The 26,211-nt window shown below is 33.2% G+C and overlaps 1 long non-coding RNA gene across 3 annotated transcripts in view; it reads left to right on the forward strand.

The window, feature by feature from the left end:
* LOC141452824 (uncharacterized) overlaps window positions 1-26,211 on the forward strand; it is a 92,196-nt gene that overhangs the window by 10,553 nt on the left and 55,432 nt on the right. For all 3 annotated transcript variants that reach the window (XR_012457641.1, XR_012457642.1, XR_012457643.1), the window contains exons 3-4: window positions 2,175-2,477; window positions 20,459-20,664. This is a non-coding gene — a long non-coding RNA (uncharacterized lncRNA). The remainder of the gene's footprint in view (window positions 1-2,174; window positions 2,478-20,458; window positions 20,665-26,211) is intronic.

A 26,211-nucleotide genomic window follows, 5' to 3' on the forward strand; every position in this document is an offset into this window, starting at 1 on the left:
ACCCACATACGACATCATCCGTTTATCCCTGAGCTAGCTACAGTTTTACAGAGTAAGATTTAAGAATAAGATATGTTTATGGGAATTTGATAAATGCAGCACATTTTTATCATAATTTACTTTAGATATTACAAAATACTTAAAAGTAAATATTAATTAGTAAAAAACTTTATTTGTTTAAAAATAAATTACGGGTAAAATGAGTTAAAAATTATTTATAAAATATATTTTAAATAAGTTGTTGAATGGGCAGTATGGTTGTTGAATGGCCACTTAAATAAGAAGTACTTTTTTAAAGTAAGGATGTATATAAACTGATTTCTCTTGTAGTATAAATAGGATTTAACTTTAAAAGTAGGTCTGTGTTATAAAATTTTGTTTTTCTTCCTTTTCATAATTTATTCTCTTAACTTCTATTAGAAGATAAACCTTTACAAAATCTTAATTAGTGATTTCGACGGAAAGATATGTTCAGCAGTTTCGGGTAAAGGTAAAAATGCCTTATTTTTTTACAAATTTGTGATGACGAAGAAGAGAAAGCAGAATCTTGACTCTTCATATTTTGTCTACAAAAATAAAAAAAAGTTAATTGTTCTCTGCGAGCTTAAAGGGAGATCTGCTACTTCTTAAATAATAATGTTTTAGGCTAAGTAACTTACTCTTTCTTTAAAAACGTCATCAAGCCTTTCAATGTTTAGAGGTGCAGGAAGTCGCTCCTAAATTTCCTTGTACCTTAAAATTATTAAAATTCGCCTTTTAATTAAATACAGAAACAATGAGTGCAAATAGAATTGTATACCTATATTTTTTAAGCAATGTTACATATCAAATTTTTTATTTATAAAGCAGTTTTGAAGGGTTAGAATGAGGAGTACGACTATAAGAAAAGGCATTGGGTATGGGATCCTTCCTCAGAAGGAAGTGCAGAAGTTAGTGAAGCAAGTTTGGTCCGAAAAACGGGTGGTCTAATCAGTTTTTGAAGCCTGAATGGGAAAAAAGTTATAAATGGTAACACAGTCTACAAAATAATTAAGTAGAGGAATAAACGCTCTGACTGTGCAAGAGTTCGGGTTCAAAAAATTTAAAATAGGTTTTGAAGGGAGAGCAGACTTCGTCCAAGATGTCTTGTATCCGTAGAGTCAGTACTTCTGATAAACTTTTGCTGTAGATACTAATACTCCTTCCAGTTTTGTTTTTGCCAGCGCCATTTATATTTTTCCGTTGTTTCATTTTATTCTAGTATAATATTCAATTGATTAAATATTTTATAATTAACATCAATAATTTTTTCCAGGGGTTGGGGCGAGTATTTTTGAAATTTAGAGGGGGAGATGAAATCAATTATTTAAAGCACTGTTTTATTCAAATAGAGCCTCAATAAATGTACTGCCTTTGAAAATTCAAATGTGAAAACCTTTACGGTAGCTACGGTTCCTCCAATTGAATTATGAAGTAGGAAAAAAAAAATGAAAAAAAGATATGTCAAACCGGTTGTAGACAGCCAACTTCCGTCTTGTAAAAAAAAAAGTCGATGTAGGACATTGTCTCCAACCCTCTTGTTTATTTCACTTCAAACTGACTCACCCTTCACATTCTCATAATATCGTAAAAATTGAAGGGCATTTCCACCAACGATTTCCTCCCTTCTATGTTGAGGAAAACAACTTTGCAACATTGCTCAATGTTCCTTTTATACAAAACTATTTATCTGACCCCTTTGGGATTTAACTCCTACATTGTAAAAATGAATAATATATATTTGCTTTCTTAAATAACACCTGGAGTTTATTTTATGTTTCACTTTGGGAGAAAATTTAATAAGTAGAGAAGAAACTTATGCGAAATGCCTGATAGTAAGTAATTGTAAGTGAACTTGAAATCTCCACACCAAAATGATCATTCAATCTCTTTTGTTGGATGCGGTGAGCACGCCTGCTGCGTCGATTTGAATCTAAAGATATTATCCAGCACCGTGTAACCCACATTTACTATTATTTATTTCTCTACTGTGTCTGATGAAACGTTTCGGAAAATTTAATATGCTTTAAGCAGTCAATATTCCCCAAAATTAAAAACAGTAATTACTTTATATGTAACAAACTTTATTATTCAAAACCTGACTTCATTGAAGCTAAAAACTTAACATTTAATTGTACTAATTTTGAAATTAATAGTTGCAGAAGCTGTAGCAGTAATTTGCAGCAATAACAGTAGCAGAGGCAGTAGCTGCATCAGCCATAGCAGTTGAAGTAGCAGCAATTACACTAGCTGTAACAAAAGCAGTAGTGGCAGTGGCTGCATTTGTAGTGGCAATAGCTGCTTAGGCAGAAGAAGTGGTTGCGTGGTAGCAGTAGTAACAGTTGCAGCAGAAGCAGTTACAGTAGCTGCAGTTGCAGTAGCAGTTGAAGTGGCAGCAGTAGCTGTAGCAGCAGTTGCAGTAGCAGTAAAAGCAGCAGTTGTAGTCGCATTAAATTCACGTAAGCACACCATGGCAATATATAATACTAAGGCCTACATTCGCTCGGAAATAGCTTCGCGAAGGGCGTGAACCATTGAAGTCCATGTTCCTCCATATATCGGTGTATGGGCTAGAGCCGACAATCCTACCCTACAAAGCCATGATAATCTTGAGTAGTGAATCGAAAAAATTGAGGAGACTAGAGCCTTTAATAGGTTGTAATACCAAGAAAGAAAAAAAGAGGAGCAGTTTAAGATTTTAAGGAGGTCATTCTTATTAAATCTTTGGATTTTTAGCAAACAACAATCTAAGGTTGTCTTTTTGTTTTCTTCATTCTCTAAGTTTTTCGTTGTTTTTAAAAATTTCCCTGCTAGGCAGTGACCTCATTATCTTTGAACAAATCGTAATTTTTTATAATTGGTTATGTTCCAGTTTTCTTAAAGTCAAAGCAAAACAAAGTAAGTTTTAAAACAGCTTAACCCAAACCAATAATATTTAAAACGAAAGTTAGTAAGAAAAATAAGTTCTTAATTTAACCTATACTGCTACACATGGAAGCAACGGTAGTCTTTCAAGGATAACTTTGAGATGGTGGAGATTTTATTTAACTTTCAAATTTTGAATCTGGGATGTTTCTGAAGTGATTATTGAATTTTAGAGATATTGATTAGACCAAGAAAAATCCCAGATTTCTTAGAGCAGTTTTTGAAATCGTGGAGGCGAAGAACATTAAACTAAGTATTCAATAAAGAGACTAATACGTGAGCTTTGTCAAACTAACCTCACATCGCTGGGCATATGGCAAGAATGTACACAAATAAAAACCCTACATGAATTCTAGATAGAGTGTACCAAACTAAATGGAGAGTTGATAGGCTGAAATGAAATGGTCCGAGAGCTTCACATAAGAGCACTCTTCTTCCTTATAGTTCGAAACTGGAGATAGGCAGAACTAGATATGGAAACTAGGAAACGTTTGCGGAGTCCAAATCCGACTTAGGCTGGTTGGCGCTTTAAATCTAAAGAAATTTGTTGATCCAAAGGTTGCAACAAATGATTAGAAGATACATTTTGTTCAGTTGAGGTCGTACTTTTTAGGAATATGTAATGTAGCAATCATTGCGGTGACTTTGGTGGCTTGCCTAATAGTTAAGTCCAACAAAATATGTCATCTACATCAGACTGACGAAGGGGTTGTATGCACAAGCAGCCATTAGGTCGAGCTTTGATAGATTTTAAAGATTGAATATATTTGTCTAAAGATTAACGCCAAAAATTATTATTTGAAAAATATTAGTTCTTGAATTTAGGCCAAGTAATCGCCAAAAACCAAACTAATCAATCAGTTAGAAAAATATTGTGTGAGTGTGTGAGAGAGATATAAAAAAAGATCCGAAAGATAATGGAATTTTAGCTAGAAATATTTAAGTCAAATCGTAAGGAAGGCATTGGATTCAGAGCCCAAAAGGTTCTGGGAAGAATACTGATAAAATAAAAAATAAGTTTGCTAGAGAATTCAAAATTTCTGGAGTTGTATCGGAGGTTACAGATGAGAGGTTACGGATAAGATGTTGTGTACATGAGCAGATGAAGAGGAATAAAAGAGAACATCCAGTGAGGCTAAACATGGAAATGAGGGTTTGCGAAACTGGGATTTCGTCAGATTTGAAGGATGTTTCATTGTTGTTTAGTTGCCGGAAAGCCGTTTTATCAACGATTCTTATGGAAGAATTGTAAAAGAAAAGTTTTTGTGACACTATTCTCAAAATATTTTGAAACTCTGCTTTAAATTGTGAGAGAAAACCTTTGATAATTTCCTTCCACCAAAAAAAAAGATGCCTAAATAGTAAAAGATTGGAGATTAGGTTAAGGATAACAAAACCATCAAGCAGAAAGCTCCACTCTTTCTGGAAATAATATCAAGTAACAGATGTTGTCAGCTTTATGTTTCGTAGCCGGACACAGGGTAGTGCTTTTGTTCTACCGTTAAAGGAACAATCTAACTAAAACTTCGCCATAATGGGATTTCTTTGGTTTTCTGACAAAGTCATTCTAGAATCTCCAGTTTTATTTTCCACACACTCACCTCATATTGCCGTGTATAAAAAGCTTTTGAGAAAAACATTATTTTTTCCCCGATGAGAAAGATAATGTTAAAATACTTTGACATTAACTTGAAAGTTATTTTTTAATTTCGTTTTTTTAAATATATTTTTTTTAAATTTTTTATTAGTAGTAATACTCATAAGTAAAATTGCATTCACCTAACATTAAGAATTTTATTATCATTTCTAAAAATGGTCATTTTGCTACAAAGGATGCCTAGCAAAATTTAAAACATCAACAAATTTACATGTTTTGTGTTGTCATGTTAGTCCTCTTTTTTAAGATTCGACCGAATCCTGGTAATTACCCATGAATTAAGAAGAATTAATGAATAATGTATAAGCCTCTTTACTACGTAGGTTCATTATCCAGGACTGCTTATTCTATTTAGTCTAGATTTATTCTAGACACAAGAGACTCTGGAAAACTACTTTTAATTTTTACCAGTTCAACGAAACGTATCTTTACAGTGTTAAGTAACTTTGCTGCCAGTAAATGTCATCGTCGGGCCTAAACGATTGGCTCATGCTTTGTATGTAGGTCAAAAGTCTAAGACCTCGCCTGACATCACCTAAGTAGAATTCAAGACGCAGATAAAGCACATTTCCATCATGTTAGAGGGTGAAGCGATTTTATTTACAATTATTTTATCTTTATATAGTATTTCATGAGTTGTTGAATCTGCTGCGACTAGGGAATTATACAGAGCAGAAACTAGAAAGGTTCAATAGACAACTTTTGAGTGTATGCAATCACATAACTTATAAAATAAACTGCATCTTACATGTTCATTTGTGGCAGAATTCCGTTTAGATAATATTTTCTTAATCAAATCGCAACCACATCTTTATTGAAGTGAGGGAATTTCCCTGAGTGTTTGTTTCGAGTTGCTTCCTTTGTGATCTCATTTTCCTTTAGCCTTGCTATTTGATGGCCACTTAATTTGTTTTTTTTATTTATTTAATTTTTATTATGTATTATTTTGGAAGTTATTTGAATAACAAAATATTTTCACACTATACCAATTGTTTTGTTTCAAGGTTTATTAAGTGCACTCATTATGTTTTAATTGCTTTGAAACAATTTTAGTTTCACCATAGAAATTTTTGATAAAATTCAATGGAGCATATCAATGGTGAAAAAAAAATTCATATTGTAGATATGAAAATACGGAACAAGTACAATATTGCTTTTTATAGTATTACCCAACGTTACCAGAGACTTTCTCTGCTTACGCTTCATTTAATTCTTTTTTATCCCCAACTAAACATAGTCTAGCTGAGCGGAATAATGAAAAACATATATTTGTCTAATGTAATTTTCTAACATAAGCACTCACTATCCAAGGCAGGGAGGGTCTAGTTTTGTGATAACAACCAGAATAGGGCACTTTCAATAAAGTAATTCAATTGACCGCTCGCTTGATTTGAGCTTTATCTTTCTCTCTCTCCCTCATCCTCACTCACCATCGTGATTTCACATATAAGTGCATGCGACGTGCGCGCGTGTGTTTGTGCCTGTAAATACCGTGTGCATGAGAAGAATCTGTCAGAAAATTCTTTGTTGAGATTGAGCACAAAGAATTGTTAGTGCATTCTTCATGTTAGGACAATTTCATCAATGATTGATTTATTCTGATGATTGTAGTTTGTACGAGGCTAGTTTTGGGGGGATTCTAAACGTGATTAAAGTTTCTATTTCCTTCTAGACCAGCTGACATTCTTCTTCATTTCATTTTCTCTTTTGCGTCGTTGAGTTACCTACTCTACTTGGCTACTTATCTAAATGGTTAAATATTACCAAGATTTTCTAGAGAGTAGAAAAGTTTAAGTAAAAAAATTAATGTTATTTGATATAATATGATTAACTTTAGAATTTTAAATTTTTAAGGCTGATTCCATCATCTGCAGATTCCATTTTGTAACTGTAAGTGAACTTGCCATTTTTTTACAATCTTGATATTGGTTTAAGCACAGATCATTCAAGGATGTGAAAATATTTACTTTTAATAGTTCGGTGCTTGAAAATCTTGACCTACATTGTATTTATTGTAGGTGACCTAGCTAAGCTTGTATCTCTTTATAATTGGTTAAAACAAGATGTGAGAGAACGAAATGATTTATAGTTGCTTTCTTTTTTAAATACTATTGTGCTAGGTAAGACTTTATTTTTTGAGGTTAGGTATTTAAGTCTGTTGAGTATGAAGAAATAGTTCTTAGATTTAGGATACCTCTGCATCAAAAACAAAAAAAAAAAAAGTTTCATAATAAACAAGTATAGTGATAATTTAATAAAAACAAGAATGAGGCGTAATAATGTTCAGCTTTTCTTGAAATCAAATGTTTTAAATATGTCCATTTTAAAAATCCCCTATTCGCGTTCACTTTGCCATTTCAATAATTTTCTAATTACAGAAATAAATTATATATTTTTTACTAATAGAAAAGAAATAGAGTGAATCCAATGAACTATATACATGGTATAATTAATTCATGGTTCAATGTCAGCTTCAAATTCAAATTCAGTTTCAAAGATAAGTCAAATTTACAATTTATTGTTAACAATAATTTGTTTATACTATATTATATTTTTATTTATGTAAAGCTCGTCAACATTAGTTTTGGCGTCTGGATCTTTTTGTTGTGCACTACCAGCCTCCGGGCACTGTTCTCTACAATTAGCTAGAGTTAAGTTCTGTGAGCTACGATATAAGAAGCTCCTAGAAAGAGAAAAATCTATGGGCCCAACAACTGGATTCGAACCAGGGATCTTCGTGTTGGAATCCAATATACGCCGATCACTGTGCTAATCCTTTTCCTTATTTTTATTAGGTATTTTGTGCGTGGGTAGGGGAAATAATGAAAACAGACTTTGATATTATATAAAAAAGAATTCTGTCGCTTTGAGAAAGCTATTCTTACTTATTAGATTTTTCACAAAACTTTACTTGAATTTTCTATTTCTTCGCATTGAAATACGTGACCGGAAATATTTACTATTGATAAACAAAAATTGATTACAAATTCCAAACCTTAAGAAAGATTAGACTAAATGTAATTTACATTGCCAATGTGCGAGGCCCTGCAAGTTGTTTTCAAGACTGAAGATGTCGCACTGGTTTCTTTGAACAAATGTTAAGATATACTCGTTATCACTATAGTCTCTCTCTGCCACCTAGAAAACTTGTATCATTTCCGGGTCGTTCTTATTATTCTATAAGACGCTTCCCACAAACCTGGTAGTAGTTATCTACATTTCTAACAATGATAATTTATTTTCACTTCTATCAACATTCAGTGATTCTTGTAGAAACATTTTTTTCCCCCAAAGAAAAATTATGCAATAACTCTTTCAAGTAAGAAAGGAATAGAAACTTTACGGCAGTGCTTAACAAGATGATAAACTTTTTTAATATGGCTCGTGTAGTTTCGTCTATTAAGTTTTATACGTATATGCGGGATATAGGCAACTTACATGTAATATATTAAAAGCAATGTAAGTTTAACATGTAGCAAGTAGAACAAACCTAATAATAACATCCTTTTCAAAGCCACCGTCCCTGTTCTAACTAAAAATTTTATAAATTTTTTGAAGAAATATCGCGCATGCTTTTATCAACTCAAACAAGAATAAATTATAATTCAAAAGGCTGTTTTCTAGTGAAACGATGGTAATCAATGACGAGGAGTTTGCTTGTTGAGGTAAAACATTATCAACTTAAGATTAAGAGCGTTTTATTAGGTACGCGTCTACATGTAATTCCTGGTTGAAACATACTTTCAGAAATTAGCAATACTTGTATAAAGTACTCACAGTCATTGCAATTAAATTAAATGCTCTTACAAGCTAGATAGAAATAAAGAAATAGTGTTTTACAGCGTTCCTTGATTGAAATCTGATTTACTCTTGCTTGACAATATGGAAATATAGCAGTAGGTCGCCATTGTGCACAGCTGCTTTACACTAATGATACAAGTCTCTCTTGGATATGTCTAGCCTTAGATTACTTTGATCTAACCCTCAGTGAGTTCGTCTGATTGGTTGAAGGAGAGTTATCACATTTCTTGAGCGGAGATTACTACGGTTCTTTTTCACTGGTGATTGCTAATTAAAATCACAGAAAGAAGTCATCAATTTTGTCTAGGTAATAATGATACAGTTTAACTGAAATAGACGTTAAAAGTCACTTAAAAAACAAATTAACATATTGGTAATGAAAGAAATGACGCCATTGCTGCATGCACTTTAAAAAGTCAGTTGTGTACACTCACACGACTTTTCTTACCACAATTAAATAATATAATTTTCTTGATACTTAGAATATCGACAGGAACCACAAAATTTATAGAAAAAGTGGCACTTCCGCTCATCCTATTTTTCATAATTGATCTTTAGCTGAAATATTTAATTTACGTTTTATTATGCAGGCATTATCGTCTCATATTTTACTTAAGTGACATTTCAATGGAATCTAACCTCTACTTTTAGAGGTGTATTTATTATTAACTGAATGTTTTTGGGTTTATGGATTATGCATTGATAGCAGTTATGAAAATGGAGAGTTAGAGAAAGACGCGGACATGTTAAAATTTGTCTTTCATGCTGACAAGTGTGTAACTCTTCCACTACTGATTGCCAGTTTTCCTAACTGAATATGTTTTCAATTTCAATGAATATTGCAAACGTCATTGAAAACTTCATAAAAAACTATTAGAAATTAGATCTCAACTTCAAATGAATCGACGGGGAATGCTGTGCTAGCCAAACTCTTATGACCAATATTACTTTTAAAATAATTTAGAATCGGAAATGTTTTCAGTGAATTTAAAAGATAAAGTTTTCTAAGTTGAACATGAAGTTTTATTCATAATTTTTGAAGTAAATTTGCATTTATTGAAACATTCCCTTTTATAATATCTGTTGTTGTCTTCAGATAAGAAGGTTGTAAAGGGTGTTATATTGTATACATAAGAAATCTGATAAGAGAAAATGTGACCGATTATTATTGGTTAATGCGGTGATAGGTGCCACAATGGAACCACTGTGTTGCGGTGGTGTAGGCTTTCCAGCCAAGTAGGATCTAATCTGATAGGATACAAAGGTAAGGCACCTTGTCATTATATTCTGAAGATGTCATAGAGATATCCAGGAACTATTGAATCGCGTAACAGCTTTTTTCATTCTTTCTTACCTCTACTTCCTCCAAAAATATAGTTTGTTCCTTTTAAGGGCGAACAGTGCCAGGTCCCCTTTCAGTTCCAGTACTGCTTTATAGAGTGCTCACTTCCAGAAGTACGTAGTACACAACAAACCCTACCCGATATTGAAGGCTTCTGTTTACGGGCAAGTGGTGACGTGCTAGCCATTGTACTTGGTTTGGCCATTGTCTTCGTACGATACAATACCCAGGACAGCCTTCCAAGGGCAATGTGTCTGCTTCCTCAATATACAACAATGTAGCCCAACCACAAACATATTCCGCGCACACACACTTCGCATGTGTATACCATTCTTACTTATTATATACACAATGGCTTCACAAACCCACAGCTTCTACGTGAACACATACTACATAATAGACTAACGTGCTAACAAACATTCTGTTTCAGCTCCCTTTTATTTTACTTTCGGCATAGGCTGTCCGCTATTAAGTTTTGCGCACTCTGTAAATCGTAAAGGTGAAAATAAATGAAAAGAATATTGTTTTTTCATTTGTATTTGTTCAAGAATGTAGCAATGAAGTTTTCGTATGAAGTATTATTTTTTGTTTTTGTGTTTTACACTTGCAAAACAAAATGCACCTTATATGAGAGTTCGAATTTTTCACATATGCCACCACCAAACCTTAGCAAAAATTTTTATTTTCTTACCAACTACTTCAATTTTTTTGTTGCCAAAATTGTGACAGTTTTTCGTTACACTTTATTACCAATAACCAGCTCCTGCGCTTTCCTGCAAGTCTGTGTGGTCTGGAATGAGAGAACACTTTCCTAAATCTAACAAATCAGTGAAAAAGGCATCACACGCATGAATAATCTCAGATCTTGACGCGCCTTAATTAAATGAATAAAATAAAATTAATAATAATCAGAAGAAGCAAAATTTGGGGAATTAATCTTTCTTTTTCTGAGAATATTTCATAAAACTGCCAAGTGATTTGAATTCGGTTTACTATATCTGGATATAAATAATTTTGTGTTGTTTTTCCGCTTTCTTGGTTTCGAAGAAAATAAATTAAAAAGAAGCGGATGTTGTAAGTTACTCAACTTCCGACAGTTGTTTACATTTTAGAAATCTTAAAATTGACCAGACGAAAGAAATAAAATTACAAGGTATTATTAGATAAGGAAATAAAGTAAGAAAATCAAAAGGTCGTTTAATTACCAACTAATATGTTAAAATTATCAGATTTTTGGCTTCATTCTATTCTCTATTTGAAGTTCCACAAGTTGGACCAATTCAGTCATAATTTCTGAAGTTGTTTTATTGTTTCCATGTTATGAAGATATCTTCAGAATAAATATATAACTACTTTTCGACAATTCGTACGTATATTTTGAAGTCCCAAAATCATTTTAAAGTTGGAAAATTTAGTTCTGAAACTCAGCAAGAATCATCTGGGTTCAAATTTGGTCTTACGTAAAAACTTACTAAAATCTATCCCGCAGGATATCAAAAAACCCAAAAAAATTTCAATTGTTCCTTAAAAATAATTCATTAATACTTCAATTATAAATAATAACGTGTGTATATACCAATTGTCGATTACCAATGGGTGAGCTCCATTATCAGAAGAAAATCGATGACACTATTTCCAAGAAAATTCAAATATCTTTACAGTTGTGTCGGCTTTTCTCAATTTCAAATGTTAGGAATACTTTAAAGCACCTTAATGCTACGGAAATATATTTTTAGCTAAAGTCATTGCCGTTCAATGACAAATCTCGTAAATTCCCCTCATTAGAGAAACGCAACATGGTCACCGTAATACCTATTCTGAATACAAGCGGAAATTTGGAAATTGTGAATTAGAAATAGCTACCATCCGTCTAAGTGAACGTTGTAAGATTCCTTGACCATGACGTTGCTCTTCCGGTAGATAAAGACCTCTATGCTAAGAGTGATCGTCTACTCTTTAGTGTGCTACTCTCCTCTAAATGATGTGCTTTGACCGGGCCTAAACTTTGGGCCTACAAACTGATGATCTACATCGGCTAGTTACCGGCACTTTATGTGCTACCAGTACTGTTTTTTTTCCAAATAATCTTATTTACTTGCTAAGTAAGATAGCTTTATTTATTTATTTTTGTGTTACCAGCCTTTATAATAAAATCGTTACTTATTTCCTGTAACCATCACCAGTATCGAAACTGATCTAAGTACTGGCTCGAACTTCCTGCCCAGACAAAAAAAAAATCCACACAAAATTTAGAAAATAATTTTACCTCTTCCACGCGTGAATTCAGTTTTACAAAATAAGTTCAGTGGAAATTTACTCGACAAAACAATCTTACAATACACCATACACACCAGCCGTCTTTTAGCACTTCGATCTAATATATTTGTGTGCAGAGAAGTGTGAGATTGGCTCTTACTTATCAGTAAATGGTGTTCACTTCGGGCTAAATGGAAAAAGGACACTCACTACCACTGTGCAGTGTCTGAATGATCTCCAGAGAACAGTTCCGGGCACGTAATATTGATTATATAACCAACATATAAGTGTATATACGCATGTATCCTTATATCTATATATATCTGACTATAAAAATATCTCGCTAAATATATTCTTACATTCATGTGGTAATGTATTTTTCTTCCTTTTTTAAGGTTGTCTAAAAGATAGTTGAAAATAGTTTCTCTACTATGTCCAGACAAAATACCTACCACTAAATTTTATATTTTAGGCGTTTTTCCCATGAACATTTATTTTGAATGGTAGTACAGCAATCGTTTTAAATTGTATTTTCTCTGATATAACATGTTTTTTGGTTCCTTGAATGCGGGTGAAAAAAATGTAGGCCCGGTTTTTGTGAAAATGTATATTCGACAATAAAGTAATCGCCTATTTTGCAGATAGGTCACAACTTGATTCGCCATTTTGGCACTATAGTCTGCTCGAATACTGTAGGCCACTGTCTGCCAAACGAAAATGGAACTTTTCTGTACTTCAGTTTTTTGTGGTGTTCTCTGAAACGCCTAAACGATTCTCTTTACCTTCGTATCCTATTACAGCTTCTCTTTTCGTTCTATTGGCTGCAATTGGTCTCACCATTTGTTGCTCCAAACCTTACATATTTGGGTCTCTGGGTTCATCTTTTCACCAAAACCTTTACATTTTGCAATTTTACTCCCAGTCATGTACCCGATAACTACGAGGGTCGTTTGAAAAGTCCGTGCAAAAATAAAAACTACTTAATTTTTTGGGGTAAACCTTTTTTATTTTTCATCATAGTCTCCTTTTAGGCTTATACACTTCGTCCAACGCTGCTCTAGTTTGTTGATCCTTTCCGAATAATAGGATTTGTCCAAGTCTGAAAAATAGCCATTCGTTTCTGCAATCACCTCCTCGTTTGAATAAAATCTTTTTCCCGCCAGCCATTTCTTCATATTGGGGAACAAATAGTAGTCCGAGGGAACCAAGTCTGGAGAATAGGGGGGATGTGAAACGAGTTGGAACCCTATTTCCATTAATTTTGCGACCACAACTGCTGAGGTGTGAGCTGGTGCGTTGTCGTGATGGAAAAGGACTTTTTTGTGGGCCAATCGTGGGCGTTTTTCTTGCAGCTCGGTTTTCAAACGGTCCAATAACGATGAATAATATGCACCTGTAATAGTTTTACCCTTATCCAGATAGTCGATGAGGATTATTCCTTGCGAATCCCAAAAGACAGTCGCCATAATCTTTCCGGCCGAAGGAACGGTCTTCGCCTTTTTTGGCGCAGATTCCCCCTTGTAACCCATTGTTTAGATTGTTCTTTGGTCTCAGGAATGTAATGATGTATCCATGTTTCATCCACAGTGACGAAACGACGCTTAAAGTCATGCGGATTCTTCTGGAACAGCTGCAAACCGTCCTTGCAACACTACACACGATTTCGTTTTTGGTCAAGTGTGAGCAATCGCGGCACCCATCTTGCGGATAGCTTTGTCATGTCCAAATGTTGATGCAAAATATTATGTACCCATTCATTCGAGATGCCCACAACACTAGCAATCTCACGCACCTTCACTCTTCTGTCATCCATCACCATATCATGGATTTTATCAATGATTTCTGGAGTAGTAACCTCAACAGGGCGTCCAGAACGTTCAGCGTCACTTGTGCCCATATGGCCACTCCGAAAATTTTGAAACCACTTATAAACTGTTCTAATCGAAGGTGCAGAGTCACCATAATGTTTATCAAGCTTCTCTTTAGTCTCCTGAGGCGTTTTGCCTTTCATAAAGTAGTGTTTAATCAACACACGAAATTCTTTTTCGTCCATTTATTTGAAAATCACTCAACTTCCTCGATTCAAACGAATGCTAAACACAAAGAAATAGACCGATCTGGCTGAAACTTGGCGTGTGTTCTTCCAAGAGATGCTACTAACTAAACATAACCTCGATACGCGCCAGTGGTGCTATCTCTCTGACTTTGCACGGACTTTTCAAACGACCCTCGTATTATTATGATTATAAATGTTTTATTTGTACATAATTTGTTACATTTCTTTTTGTTTTCCTACGTTTAGCGCCTTGATCAAACGATCGTCGGGCGAGTTCCACAATTTTATTATTCAAATTATACCATTATTTCCTTAAAGTTTTAAATTTTTACAACTTTATTGATCACTCGGTAATTATATTATGCCAACACTGGCTCACGATTACTACTTTTCACATTTTAATTGATAATACACACTGATGAAGCTTCTTTTCATCATTTCTTTTACTGAATTGAGAACCATTATTAACTCTTGGTTGGCAGATCGATCCAAAACTCAAGGGCAAAAGTTTTTGTTACATCGTAAAACATTCAGGAAAATCTAATGTAACTTTAGTTTCTATCCAAGATTTAAATCTAATTGAGGGTATCCAAAAGTCTGAAGTAACCGGGAAGGGCTGCCATTAAGGTGACCGTAGTCCCAATTTCATCTCTTGGACCCACTAACTTCCTCTCAGAAAGTCAGGGAAAATAATAATTAATTCAGGGTAACTTGTCCTTAAATAGGTCGTCTACTCAGCCATTAACCGAATATTCTAAATTTAATTTTTCAACTATATAAGTGAATCAGCGCTTACTTGTACTTCAATTTTTTTTTTTTTTAAATATGTATTTGCTTCAATAAGAGAAATTTGTAATTTCTGATTTCCATAAGATGAGTATGTTTGTATAAACAACATTTTTTGGAATTCAGGAAGTTATTAGTTTTGCATTACCTTTGTCTTAATTTACAACTTGAGGACAAAAAAACTGAATTTGGAATAATAGTTTTGAGCACGGATTTGTAAGTGGCATGCCCTAATTCATGTTCCACCTTGATGCTACCTTTTATTTGTTAAACAAAAAATTAATAGTAAAGTATCTGCTATCGCTCCCGTCCAGGGCACCTGATTTTAAATTAGACGTTAAACCTTTTCCAGTAAAAGTAGGTGCTCCTGATGTTTACGAATGACTGAACGCGTTCCTGAGAAATCTGTCGCTTGTCGTCTTTAATTGTGTGAATAATGTCACTTGTAGTCGTTACATTGATCCCTTTACGATGGGATTAGTCGTTTGAAGTCGTTTCAGTAGACGAGAGTCCTTAATTTCGTTTTATAGCATTTCTCTGACTTTTTTTTTTTTTTTTGCCGGATTGTAGAATTGGGGTAATCAGGTTAATCAGATGTTAATTAGGTAACATTTAAACAGCCGGTAAAGTTTAGTACCGAAAGGTAAAAAGTTTAACAAGATTTAGAGGAAATTAAGAAAAATATTTTATTACTACTAGCAAGGAAATCTCTATTATCTTATTAATTGATAAGATATGATATTTATTAATAATAATATGTAATTATTTTTGAACAATGAATAAAAACGCACAAGCTTAAATAGAGCAACATCGCCTAACAATTGTTGTAAGTCACGGGAGAGAGTGTATACCTGATACATTTGACCAATAAGCTTAGCTGCACTAGACATCAAATTATTCTGCAATCACCCATGTAAAGACACAAGTCCTTTTTTTTGGATATTTAGAGACAGAAAAGGCGCAAAATAACGTACTACTCTGCTCACAGTTGTTTCAGAAATAATAAAAGTGTTCAACCTTATTGGAAATAATCGCTCGAAAGTGATTTAAGTAATTTTAGAGCGGGTTCAGACTTAACTCTTTGAGAACCTACCCTAAGAAACTAGTTTGATATCACCAGGTTATATTTCACTTATTTTCTCTGTTTTCAAGTTTGCTGATCTGAAGAAAAACCAAAATTAATAATGAAATTCAGTTGGCATTCAGGAGAGAGATTTTGTAAATTGAATGATTTTATAAACAGAGCAGTAGAGTGATCTAAATTCTCTCTGTCTAAATATTTCAATATGAAATACGGTAATAATCATGTGTGTGACGCAAATGTGTTGTTTGTAAACATGGGGTTGAAGCCCCACTTTATTAGCGCTGATGGATGAGAATCTAGAGTTTAGTAAAAAGCCCATTAAATCACTAAAGATAATTGGCAATCTCTCAGTGGTGCAAAGCGATACTGAAAAGTTTTTGAAGATTGATCTGTTTTTGATGTCTGTTAGCGTGAAAGTTTAAAACTGAAGGTAGAAAGTAGAAGAAATAAACTCGAACAGTTCAAGGAAGATTTGCAGTTTTCTATCTGTAACAACTCCTTTTCAATCCCCTACTTCAATTAACTACAGAAAAACTTAAACCTCTTGGAATCTGATTTAGTCAAAACTCAATTAATAAGGCAGCAACAGTGGTCACCATTGTATTAATTAACCAGCTTATAAATACTTACAACAGAGAATAAGCTCCACACACCTCTTTTATAGCACTCCTCCTTTTATTAAATCAGCAACTGATGAGGGCATACATACGAGAGTCACACATACGTAGAGTCACACGTGTATAAATAAAGGCACGCTTTCAAAACTTGAACTCAACAAACCAGATTTCAAAACGTAAAAAATAGAAAAGTAGGTATCAACAAGGAAGCCACACAAATATCATTTTTCTGATAGAATTGTTGTAAGTATTACCCACTATCCGCGGAACATTCTAGAATTAAAAAGCTATTAAAACAATTAATAATTATTTGTTATAAATTATCTAATAATTTATTTAAAATAATTAACCTCTGCTTTCGAATTAAAAATTTATTATTCATAAAAATACCGTTCCAACTTAAAATTATGCTCATTACTATCATTAAAAAAAAGAAATCATTTGTATTCATACATGTTACTCGATAAAATTTGGTTCCAATTCCTCATAATAATATGCCGAAGATTATTAGGTGCCTCCGTTTCATGCAACAATAACGCAATCTAAATTATTATTTTATGTTTTCAGTTTAGTATTCTGTTAAGATTGAAATGTGTGATGTACGAAGGATGTGTGGAAGTAGCAATGAAATATCTAAAAAGAGAATTAGAATTTTATTTTAACTTCTAAAGTTTTCTGTAATGTATACTGTTAATCAATACTTACACGTTAAATACAATAAAAATATTTTGCCCTTTCAAATTACATTTAGCCCCTTCATTACCATGACCCGCCATACATTTGTGTAAGGCGGATAGCATCGACGTGCTAGGAAGGGAATATTGGCACATGAAGATAGTATTGATGTGTTCAGATTATGGTTCAGAAATATTCACTTAATATTTTTGAACTTTATCCCCTAAATATATAAATTCAAACATTACTCAACATACATATCTTACTTTTTCCTGTTACAATTAGGTAATAACAGTTTTTGCTTCAGAAATAATAACAATAGAAATGATTTAACTATTACACAGACCATTCAGTGGTCACCCATCAGTGATGAACATACTTTCATCTACATTGTATTACACACTACTGTAATTATTCATATTTATTGCTCAATGATTTGTTATTAAAAAAAAAAGAAACTTATGTAATATCTTACATTTGCAGAATTCCCTTTTAATAGGTCGTTCTAGATGTCTTGAAAATTAAGACTTTTGTTATTACAAGACCGCTAATTAATTAATTGGGCAGCTCATACATAACTCATGTATTTATGACATGAAGAATATTTTTGGTTCTGTATTATATTTATTTAAACATTTATTATCGTTTTGAAGGCCTACTTCACATCAATTGTTTTAAATAAAATAATGCAAAGTTGATTGAAATAAAACCCATTTAAAATTGTTTAATGCCCTCTTTTTAAGTGATCTTAAGTTTTGAAGTAGAAAATACAAATTCATTGAATATTTGTATTTTTTTTTTTTTTTTCAATCTGAATGCAAATAAACACTATAAATAAGTTATTTCTGAAATATCTACTCTGTATTTGTGTGGTGGATAAGGTGCCTTGCACGCAAAGCGGTATGTACAACTTTACACTTGTCCTCCTTTAGGGTGTTCAAAATTCGTTTGGTAATGATACCGACTTTTGAACAATTGGCTTAGCAACATTAGGCTGCAAAATCGCTCATTCAAAAGGAAACTCTCGCGTATTGCTGCTGAAGATGGCTACCTTAATAAATGTTATTAACGTTAAAAAAAAAGAAGCTGATAAAACTTTTAATGGGGCTTTGAGGGATTGTGTTCCCATTAAGTGCCGTCTCATAGAGATTTTTAGGACGAATTGATTCCAATTGTGGATAACCTTTTTTTTGTTTTTTAAATTCATTGAAAAAAATACCGAAGCTATTGCTGCTTGGAAATTCTGATATCGTTCCCTTAGAGGGTCCCAGTGTTATTGACCGAGCTTTGTTGAATAACAGGGGTGAACTAAAGTTACTTGTCGACCGGGTATGTACATTGTGCTGACCACACCCCTCAAGTAAAAATCGACCTCTGACAGCTTTTGTTCTTCGTGTTAGTTTTTTGAACAACGTCTGTTGCACCATTATGTTCAAATTATTTGTTTATTTTTAAAATATCTGAATGTTTCAAACAAAAAGTACTTGAATCTTACGTTTAGGAAACCCAAAGCTTTGTAATTACTATAGTGGCAGGGAACGGATTTGCTTCAGTTGATAGTGCAGTGGCTCTAGTACGCCAAGGTCCCTTGTACAAAATTCTGGCGCGATACCCATAGAGTTTTTCTTTCTTAAAAAAGAGCTGATTGTGTGATGCTAGACAGTAATTGCAGCAAGAAAGCACCATGCGGAAACTAATAATACACAAAGAAGGCTCTAGGCGCCAAAAGCCTTAGATATTGTCGCGCCTTAAATTAATTAATGTTAATAATAATTCCGTTTATACGAATTCAAGAAGCGTCTTCAAGTGGTAAGATTGGTAGGATATTTTTAGAATATGTACCTGTGCAAGATATCTAAATAATAAAGCTTTACTTTTCTAATTTTTTACTCTTGGCTATTTAGCCGGTACGACGGAGATCTCGTGACTCAGAGGAAGAGTGACCAGATTGTGACTGAGTACTTCACCAGTCTTTTATAAGACGTTCCTCTAAACAGAGTACCTGCCTTCTGCATCTTGAATGCGAGGAAAGTCCTCACTTTCAGCTTTCTTAGCCCATCCTAATGTAGTACTAGTTCTGACACAAATAATCAGAGAGATTATCTCCAAATGGGAGACTCCTCTCCTTAAGCATTTTTTTTTATTCTTTTGATCTGTAAATTGAGGAAGAGTCCTTGAGTAGTAGCTTAGGTTTCAAGACCTGGTGTAAAGAAATACAACTCGCAAAAATTTAAGGAGATAGTGAGTGAGAAAAGGAATTGGAAATCACTTTCTTTTATGGCTTAGATAGGCAAAGTCGATACCTTATCACAGATCCACGAGAAATCAAAAGCTAGACTTCAAGTTGCCCAAGAAATGGTATCCACGCAAAAGACAAAATTACCCTCTTTCCGTTCACATAAATTCTGCAGACACTGTGTGTATTAATTGTTAAAGCTGTCAGTGTAAATCAGAATTGTGTCAGTATCGAAAATCAGAATTTTTGCCACAGCCTTTTATTTATTTAGATGTTTTTCCAATACATGCGCGAGCTTTACTGACAGTACCCGGAAAAGATATCCATTTTTTTTCTAACAAGTAATCAGCAGAAAATAATTAATAATAATTTATCTAACTAATTAGCAAAGATAAGATAATTCAATTTTATTTAAATTCAACCATTTTCCAGCCACAAAAAAAATCACAGGAACTTTTGTTTATAAACTGTAAAAAAAAATAAATTATGATTTTCATAATGCGTTGGTTTAAATTGATCTAGAATAACTTCATCTCAATAAGAGCATCCAGTATGATTCCGTTATGTTACAAAAACCAGAAAATATTACTCCTCATTTTCCACGCAAACAGAAGGGTATATTATAAAAAAGAAGAGATTTATTGATTTCCAGGTTTTAGTAGACATATTCTGCTGGGGGACACTAAATCAGATATGTCAACCATTAAAACAGAATATAAAAAAGTGTCCAACCTGCCATCCTATTCATTCGAACTGCTTTTTTCACACCAATATTGAAATTAACCTTATTTATAGTGCATTTGTAAATTAAGTTGTAATTTATGATGTGCGGCATATCTATTTTATTTTTTTAATCCTTTTAGCCATTGTTGTTTTGAATATTTTTATTCTTTCAATATTTACACTTAATATTTATATTTACTCTTAATATATTCTTTCAATATTTTCTAAAAGATTTTAATAATTTCACAACACAATGAATATAATCACTGTTGTTTGTTTCAGATAGCAATTGAGCGAGAATGTCTGACATAAATACCACTGTATGGATCACTAAAATATTGACAATATACGCAAGATGGTTGCAATGTGCACTCTCTTGTAAAGAAGTTACGATGATTCGAATGCTGTTGACGCTCTCAAAAGACGAATCTTTTGGAGCAAAAAAGGACTACTATAAGGATTAAGGAAGTCGCCAGAGCACTCTACGGGTAAGAAATTCATTCATTAATGTTTCTTTTGAGCTCCTACGAAGGCAGCTAAGTTCTCAAAGGCAACACTACAATTGGAAATTATTCAAATTAAATTTGAAGCCATACCAGTAACTCATTTATTGAATGGAATAGAATAAGATGTCTTAATTCAAATTTTATACAAAAGTGCATCACAAAGACACTACCACTATGATTTATAAATTTGGAAGCTAATTGTCGGAAATATGTTTTTATTTAAATATTTTCAATACTAAACTCATTTATTGAAGAGTACTTAAGGAATTTTCCTGAGAAATAATTACAAATGTTATAGCTACTTGCATCTAATGAGTTTTAAAAAGTTCAAATAAATTTTTTCGGCGATTACACTAGGTTAATCAACCAATTGGAACTAATTAGAGGATTGGGGCGGGTGTTAGTTTAGTGGTCAAGAGCGTAGCTTTGTAAGTGGGAGATCCCTAGTTTGGATCCCGTGTAAGACTACTTTTTATTTGTTAAAAAAAATTTTTTATAGTAAAGTATGAGCTTCCGCCCCCGTCTGCCACACCTAATTGCTAGCTGGATGTTAAGCCCTGACTGAAAAACGAGGCAATTATTTTACTTTTTACTTAATTAGAGGATTGAATTTGAAAATACTTCTCAATTGTAACAGTGGAGAAGAAATTTACATTTCAAGGATAAAATAGGGTTAGGTACAACTGTAAGATAAGGTATCCAATCCTGTAACTAGACAAAGCATATTACATGAACCTTGAGTAGGATAGGACGCGAGAAATTGGACACGTCCGCGGGCCCCAGCTGCCAACAAATTGCCTAATATGTAAAGCAAGGTGGTAGTACATTATTTAGCAGCGGAAGGCCGTTCCTCACGTCTACGGCCCTCTACCACACTGAATTAATGCATTTATAATGGCGGGCGGCAGCCAGTCTCTTTCTGGTTAGGCAATTCATTATGAACATCTCCCTCTCACCCTCAAGGGCCTCTTTCAGCCGACTTTAACAGCTCACCCGACCAACTCATACGCAGGCTGACAAAATTTAGAAGAGGGTAACCCTTCAAAGGGAGTTCACCGCCTCAGGCCTTAACTATATCCAGTAACACAAGTGTATATATACAATCTGGCCCTTCATTTAGATATGAAACTAATTGTAAACTGCCGACAGTTTGTACTCAGTTTATTTTCCATACAAGGTTAACCTAAATTATCCCTTTATATATCTTTACCTCGTCGTTTTTATTTTAAGGCTTAAAGTAAAACATCGTTAAATTTAAAAATGGTTCGACATAGTTTGTCTGTTTTTTCATCCTTCATTTTTGACTGCAATTTTTCTTTACTTTCGGTACATTTATTTCATGTAAAAGAAACCAACTTCTTTGTCAAATAAACTCCTTTGGGTTTGGTGTTAGAAATTGAGAAAGCGAACGCGCTTTACTTCAATACCCAGTGAAGTCTATGATAATTACCGTATACCTTATCACGATAAGTAATATATTTTTTAATAAGAATTTGAAATCCGTTTGTAAGCTTTTATATAATAATACAATAGAATTACTAATTTGCCTGTTTATTTAAATTACTTGCTTGATTCTTTCTGCTTTACAAGCCAAGGCTGGGAACTAGAGGCTGGGATACCAGGAAATATGTAAAAAAATAAATGAAGTGGTAATCAGCAATTTTGGAAGAAATTCATTAGTGGAAGCCTCATCATACTCAAATCTGTAATACTTTACAGACAAAGCTGGATTCGAACCCGTGATCTCCGCGTTGGAATCCAATATTCTGCTACCTACTCACCTAATCCCTACTCTTAGGTCCGACAGCAGAAGGTAGCTTAAAAAATGGAAAAGAAGTACATAAATAAAGGAACATTAATTAATTAAATCGTAATTTAAATTCAAGATTTCCACTAATGGTTACGTCATAAGATAATTAGAAATATGTGAAAATTTAAGATGGAATCCGAATTAGATATGACTAGAGAATTACGTATTGTCTATTTGGCATTGAATCAGTCAGAGAATTACCTCACAATCCTGAACATATCTCAATGGTCTACCAAGTAATTACAGGAGTTACCACATGGGATAGAACATCTCTAATTATTGCAATATTGCTTTCTAGTTATAATTAACGTTTATAATTTAATAAGAATAGCAAATTAATAATTGAAACATTAATTACTAAATTAAATAATAATTAAATTAATTATTGAAATATTAATCATTAATACAAACTTTTGCTTAAAAAAATAACTAGAATGATGATATTCTTCTATACAAAATGCCGAAAAACAGACAACTTGGAAATTAAAGAAGGTTGAAATTTAATGAATGAAGAACATTGCATTTTAAAATTTTCTAGTTGGTATTGACATTATTGTATTAAAATAAACAAGCTATTCATCGAAACTTTACTTAATTATATAAACTTTACTAAGCCTTTATGTTTGACCGAACCTATATACCTACACCTGTCTTACAACAGTAGACTGGAAGATTAGCCTTTGGGTTTTATTACTATTCATTATTTTTAGTGACTAATTCATTGTTTTAATAGGATGAAAAAATAACAGCCAATTACAGTCATATCTTGTATTTTTCTATTGTGCCGAGCTTTCGATCTAGGGACTAGGTCATCTTCAGGGCTAATTGACAATGTAATATTTTACATCATTAAAGGTTGGTGTCTTTTGTCTTGTCTGCTCAAGGACTCAAAATGACTGAAATTGGCTGTTATTTTTTCATCCTGTTAGGGTTTTATGTTTTTGGGGCTAGGTTAGAGGGATAGATCGAAATAAGTTTCACGTCCCACGTCGGTCAGAGACCCAAGTTGTAGCCGTAATGTAATAATAGTTGCGTAGTTCTCCAAAAAATATTAATAGAGTTCACTTTAGTTTTGAAAGGAGGTTCTGTAGAGAAAAATTATTTGGAGTTTTTTTAATTTACTGTGTCGTGATATGAGGCACGTAAAATAAAAAGGAGCTGAGAATTTATAATTTTCTTTACACCTCATGATGGAACATTACGGTGTGTACACTCTCCATTGTAGATACTGTGTAATATTTGTTTTAAGGAATAGTGCGATAGGATCAACGGCTTGGTTTCCTCTTTCCTTAGAGCCGAGGTACTAATTGGGTTCTACTCAATGTTATTTAAAGGTCATCAAGGCCACCTGCTCATCGCCCAATCACACAACACTCAAGGGCTCTTTCTCTCTCGCACACCAATTGCCTGTAATTCACCATCTCGCTCTTACGCTCCACACTATCTACTTTTCTCTCCCCTTCTACTTCATATAAAGTGTGCTAAGTAATGGAACACGTCCACACTTCCTAGCCCCGCTGTTAGATGCTCCCTAATTGAGTCGTCTTTCCCAATATATCCACCAGTTCGCTGCTTTAGAGAACCTCTACACTACACACATTGCCATTGCTCTTCTCCTAATAATCTCTTACGCACAAAATATACTGTCACATGCACTCCTTATATCTGTATATCGTTATTGTCAAACCAATATCTGCTATGTGCACATTTTGGAGATTTCAACATTTTGACTATTATGACTAGTTTACTAACCAAATTTTCATATAAAAAGACTGCTATGTGACTCTAAGGATTATACGGTGAACTGTGGTGGCTAAAACCAATATACTATGTGTATTAGCCAGAATATTGTCAAATAAAAACTAAGAAAACTAATGTAATCAAATTAGATTACGAGCATCTAACCACCAATTTTCAGTCTATCAGACCTGGGAAAAAAGGGTGATCTCTCTGTGAATGATATCAGAGGACTTTTATATATATCTAATAGTGAAATGTGCTTCAAACTTTGGCCTTCCACATGATTATATAATACTTCCTCAACGAAGGCGTCTTCCTCGAGCGTATCCTGAACCTTCAACATTGTATGACGACCCATTGGAAGTAACTCGATCTAAGTTCAATCAGTTACAAGAGCTTAAACCGTTTGTCGACCTTGACTACCAACCATTTTATGATTTGTAATCGCATTTGTAGCCCATTCTTTACGGTTTTTCAAAATTTCTGTTTCAGAATTGCATTCCTCATAGCATCCCTAACATCGGGCCATAAAAACAGTTGCAATTTAAATTAAAATAAAATAATTAGGGACTGGTTAAAAATTGGTTCATTACTTCCACCCTTGTTTAATGCAAACATTGATGCATAAGTGTGAAAATTGATAGATACTTTTAAATGAATTTTACATAATCGCTTGTTTAAATATTATTTCTTAAAATAGCTCCCAACGCTATTCGTTTTTTAAAGGGTTCAGAGTACACAGTTCCAATTTTTTTTTTTACCATATTATTACCTTGGAAATTATTTTTTAATCAGACAATTTTCAAGATTTAACATCCGGTGATTTCTACAGTGAATATCTTCGCACTGTAGTGAATACATTAAATTGGATACAAGGAGGTGATTATAGAAGATGAAGTTGGTTCGATATATGGTCGCCTTGTTGTCAGCTTCTAGCTTATACTATTATCAGACCAATTAATAATTCCGTGCAGGTAAGAGCACGCTGTATGCATGCACACTACAACTTCATGAATACTAAGTACCAATATATATAATATTTATTTTAAGTACACAATATTTGTATTACTTTATTATGTATACATTCCTTTGCTATGTGTATGAATATTGTAATAATTTATTTTATTACAAATTTCTATACATTAATTATAGTATATAATTAATAAATTTAATTACGGAAAATCTATTGTTAATGTTTGACACTGCAATGTAGTTACTGTTAATGCTGAAGTTTCAACAGAAGAATATCTACAGAAACTCATTAAATATTGTAATAATGCAATACTCAAAATATTATTCGTCTTGGTAAGATAGGTAACTCTTGGATACGGATAAACTCTTGAAGAAACTCTGCTCGTGTGAATGTATGATGTGAAGGGGTTGAGCTAGCTAGATTTTAGTTCTTGGTTTGCTAACCAATTAACACATCTATAAACGGGAGATATAGTGGTGTAAATGTGGGATTCTTAGACTGGAATGACCATAGAGATGCCAGGGTATCTATACAAATGATATGAATCTGTACGGAAAAAAGGGATGTACAAAATGGTGTAAAGGGCCAGATATTGTTATTAAACAAATTATTGATTTCATAAAATTCAGCGACTGTACCGTTTTAACTTATTTACAATTATTTAAAATAGTTCTTAGATCAATGCTGTCCAAATGAAGTCTTTAATTCTTCGTGGAAACGCCCCCAGAGTTCTTGTATTAAACGTTTTTTTATTTTAATCTAATTTTCAGTTAAAACAAAAAGAATTATTATGATGTTGACATTCAATGTTGATATTTTTTTGAACTTGAAAATTTTCAAGTATTTCACTTAACATTGTGTACACTCTGTTCTCTAAAAAAAAAAATTCAATTAGCATTTCGATTTATGTATTTAATTATGGCCTACGCTGCAATAGTGCTGACCATATTAACAAAACAAACCTATTTTAAGTTTCATCCGCCTTGATAGTTGTTTCTCTATATTT

The sequence above is a fragment of the Rhodnius prolixus genome, unplaced genomic scaffold (assembly GCF_049639745.1).
Source record: "Rhodnius prolixus isolate KJV_2025 unplaced genomic scaffold, Rpr scaffold_3, whole genome shotgun sequence".
Taxonomy (NCBI): domain Eukaryota; kingdom Metazoa; phylum Arthropoda; class Insecta; order Hemiptera; family Reduviidae; genus Rhodnius; species Rhodnius prolixus.